We start from the raw sequence: 4,342 nt of genomic DNA, 5'->3' as shown, positions 1-4,342 counted from the left end.
CCCTGGGAAATAATATGCTTTAATACTGGCCAATTGCAGAAATACTATGCCTTTTGCAATTAAAGGGACTTGGCTTCACCCGTAATTGCAAATTGACTTTAAGAAGAATCAAGATGCAAAAATCCAAACTCAATGTCTCGTGACATTTAGGACCATCCTTGCTATTTGGCTTAGTTTCCACATCCCTGAAGGCTGCAAGAACGTGTGTAGAACTCAGCTTTTGAATCAAAAAGACACTGATTTGAGTCCAGACCCTACTGCTTCTACTTTGTGACAGGGTAAGGTTCTTCAGTTTTCTAAAGCAAGGAGGTTGATAGTACTTACCTTGTGGGACTACCCGGAAGATTAAATGAGTTCATGTGGATTAAGTGACAAACACTGTGCCTTCCTCCTAATAGATATTTAATAAATGCTAGCAGTTCTTACTGAGATTCACCCTGAAGACTCTTACATATATCTTTTCTGGAAAATAGATTATTAATATACTCTGAGAATTTATAATTTCTTCCCTCGATTCTTTGTTTTCCCATCCTGCTACACTCTCCTGGCAATACTATGATCTGGATGTACCCAACCACTTATCTTTTGCTCATCAAAGCAGCTGAATGTTGGAGAAAAGCACACAGCCAGACATGTCGATGTCATTAAAAACTGTGAACAAATTCGACCCCCTTTCACAGCCTACATCCTTATACTCTGCTCTCAACTGTTACCTACATTCTTCTCTCAACCTTGATTTCTGACTGACCCCATCTCCACTCCTTCCTCCTCAAGGGACAGCTACCTCATTCTTCACAGTGAAAATGGAAGCCACTAGATAATACTCCCTCAGCTTCTGCCATGAAATTTGTACCTGTCTTGCTCTTTCCTTCTGTTCCAGTAGCAGAAGAATCCATCAGATTGTCAGATGCCAGTTGGTCTGCACATACGTGCTGATCCTTACCTTCTCAGGACCCTCACTCCACAGGTCATTTGTTCTTTGTCCTGTATTTTCTGCCTTTTCTTCTTGATTGGGTTCTTACCATCAACATCTAATGGTGTTCTAGCATGGCGTATATTTTCTCTCCATTGACTCCACAACTCTCTCTAGTTCTTGCTTTCTCTTCTTCAAAGATAGACTCCAGAAAGTTGTTTATTACATATGCTGCCTCCGTTTCCTTACTTCACATTCTGTCTTTTATTCTTCTTGGCCCCTCTCACCGCCACTCCTACTTAAACTATCCTGACCGAGGACATCTGTGACTCGTGACTGCCAAACCTCTAGGTCAACATTAGTGTTTATATGGCATATCATCTCAACAGGGGATGGCCATATCATCCTTAAAAAGCTCTCCTCCCAACTTCTTTGGCATCTCCAGCCTTCTGATTTTCTGTTTATCTACTACTCGGTTTCATTTGCTGTCTTGCTCTCTCTTTTGCGACCCTGAAATTGTCTGGGTTTTTTTTCTTTTTTTTTGTTTTGTTTTTTTTTTTTGTTGTTGTTTTTTAAGCTACTTTTATGCCTCAATTCTCTCTTTAGTCATTCTCATTTCCTCTCACGCTTTTAGGTACCACCATTAATATGCTCACATGTCTCAAATAGATACCTTGATGATATTGTTACTATTTTTTATTTTAGCCATTCTGGTAAACATATAGTGATATTTTGTAGTTTTAATTTCCATTTCTCTAATGGCTAATGATGTTGAACCTCAATGCTAGAATGAATGTGGAGAAACTGGATCACTCACATCTTGCTAGGGGAAATATAAAATGGTACAGCTATTCTGGTGGGAGTTTCTTTAAAAGCTAAACATGCAACCACCATATGACCCAGCAATTGATTCCTGAGCATTCATTCCAGAGAAATTAAGACATGTTTACTGAAAAATCTGTTTATAGGTACTATGTTTGTATATAGGTCCAAACTGGAAACAACCCAGATGTCCTTCAACAGGTAAATAGTTAAACTGTGGTGCATCCTTTCTCTGGACTACTACTCAGCAGTAAAAAGGAATGAATTATTAATACGTACAACTTGGATGAATTATGCTGAGTGGAAAAAGCCACTTATAACAGATTACGAATTGAATGATTTCATTTACATAATATTCTTGAAATGACATAGAACTGGAAAACAGATGAGTGGTTGTCAGGGGTTAGAGTTGAGGGGAGGAGTCAGGGACTAAGAACACAGGTGAGAATGGATGTGATTATAAAAAAGCAACAGGAAGGATCCTTGCAGTGAGAGAACTGCTCTGTATCTTGGCCATGGTGGTAGACACATGAAGCTGTACATGTACTAAAATTGCCTAGATCTATCGCTTCTCGGCCTTTTGGCTAAGATCAAGTGTAAAATTGCCTAGATGTAAATATGTGTATATGTGCATGTTTGTACCTGTATGCGCGTGCGCGCATGTGCACACACACACACACACATTCACACACATAAGCTTTGTCCTCTCTGCTCTCTCACCCCCTAGTCACAACTCAGCTGCCTGCAGTTTGACTTCTGTCCCCACCTCTCCACTTGCACTGTCCTACTCAACATCACCATTGGCCTCTTTGATGCTAAATACACTGAGGCCTTTTCAGCCCTTATCTTTCTTGAGCCCTCTGCAGCCTTTAAAGCTGTTGACAGTATCTCTTCAAAATGTTTTCTTTATTTGGCTTATGTGACACTGTACACTCCTTCCTACCTCTCTGCTCACAACTTCCCATTCTTTTTTAACAGATTTCCTTTCTTTTCTTCATCCCTTAAATTCAGTATTTTTCTGAGTTCTACCCTAATCTCTCTTCTGTCTCACTCTACACTTTCTTAAGTGATTTCATCTACTCCCATGAGTACAAATATCATTCATGTGCTGAAAACTTTCTGGGCAAGATCTGCAGCTGATCTCTCTCTCTCTGAGCTCCAGACTGTGTATCTATCGGCTTACCAGATAACTTTCATAAATAGGCTCACGTGCCCACAAATTCCGCACTTTCAGAACAGAGGCCACAATTCCTTCTTTCAAAGCTGTTCCCCACTGTGTTCGTGTTCAGTGAATGGCACCACCTGGTTGCCCTAACCAAACGTGTGGGGGTTGTACCGATTCCTGCTCTTCTTTCCCTCTCTTATCCATTCACTCACCAAAGTCAGATGTAATACTTTTGCTTACTTTATATCTGCTTTCATTTACATCTCAAGTTCCTTGAAATCCTTCAGTGACTTTTTATAGCCTTCAAGATAAAGTTCACACGCAGACTGGTATATAAAAAGTCTCTATCCCCATGCGTACATGTGCCCATGTGCACGTGTACATACACACATATCCAAAATGGGGAGGTTGTTGCTTATCTTTGGGGCTGGTCAAGTAGTTTTCCTTCTTGTAACACGCAACTTTCTCATTTCCAAATCCATCACTGAGCCAAGAATTATCCTCCTTCGGGCCTCAATGTAGATATCACTTTTCCCTCAAGAGTGAGTGTGATTCTTGTACCTTATCCTCCCCAGGGTTCTGTGATAGCATCTTCTGCTCTTCCCCTATCATACCACTTAGAACTTAAAACAATTGTATTTAAATTACCTATTTATTTCTCATGTACCCCATTAGCTATAAACTCTCCCTAAGGGCAGAGGTGATATCTTGTTCCTCATTGCATGCCATAGTAAGCACTCAATAAGTGTATCCTGACTGATGGATTATTACTGATTTGAGCAAAGATGAGATCACTGGCTACAAAGCCATATGCATAAGCACTAAAGGGGTAGCTGTGGGGTAAATGATCATGTACTGGATAAATGATCCCAGTTTCTATAACCCTGCTGCGCAGTCCCTGATTTCCAAACCATTTAGTCATTTCCTCTGAATCTTGCCAGTACTCTTTTCAGTTGTTTTCTCAAGCTCTCTCCTACCTTGTATAAACCAGAATGAATCAGGGTCTAGCCGAAGCTGACTATAAGTGTTGCGTCATCAGCCTTTGGAGCCTCTTTTCATTTTGTGTGGCTGCTACTCTATTGGCTGGCTCATTGCAGTAGGACCTTGCTGATCCTCCCAGTCTGTGATCCCTCTAACCTCAGTTGTTATTGCAACCTAATACGTTACCTCATCCATAGTGAGTCGGGGGCGGGGGGGGGGGGTTTGTTTGTTTGTTTTTAACCGTTACTGTAACATGTCTGGCTTAGTGGAAAGTACATTGAACTGGAAATCAGGAAAGCAGACTCCCCTGACTCCACTGACTAGGGGGCTGCCGTGGAGCAATTGACTCTGCCTGTCTATTTACAAAAAGATACCCAGAATCCCTTTAAAGGGTCTTTTTATTGTACAGCAGTAAGCACTTATCTTAATCTGTCTCACTTTGTGGCCAAATTACATATGTC

At 40.9% G+C, this 4,342-nt stretch overlaps 1 protein-coding gene and 1 pseudogene across 26 annotated transcripts in view; both read left to right on the top strand.

The window, feature by feature from the left end:
- Nucleotides 1-4,342, top strand: part of LPP (LIM domain containing preferred translocation partner in lipoma) — a 640,361-nt gene that overhangs the window by 540,800 nt on the left and 95,219 nt on the right. The window lies entirely within an intron of this gene.
- LOC111734362 lies at nt 2,300-2,445 on the top strand (annotated as a pseudogene).

Source organism: Pteropus vampyrus, unplaced genomic scaffold (assembly GCF_000151845.1).
Source record: "Pteropus vampyrus isolate Shadow unplaced genomic scaffold, Pvam_2.0 Scaffold14, whole genome shotgun sequence".
Taxonomy (NCBI): Eukaryota; Metazoa; Chordata; class Mammalia; order Chiroptera; family Pteropodidae; genus Pteropus; species Pteropus vampyrus.
The sequence above is the reverse complement of the archived record's forward strand: the minus strand, read 5'-3'. Positions and strand labels throughout refer to the sequence as shown.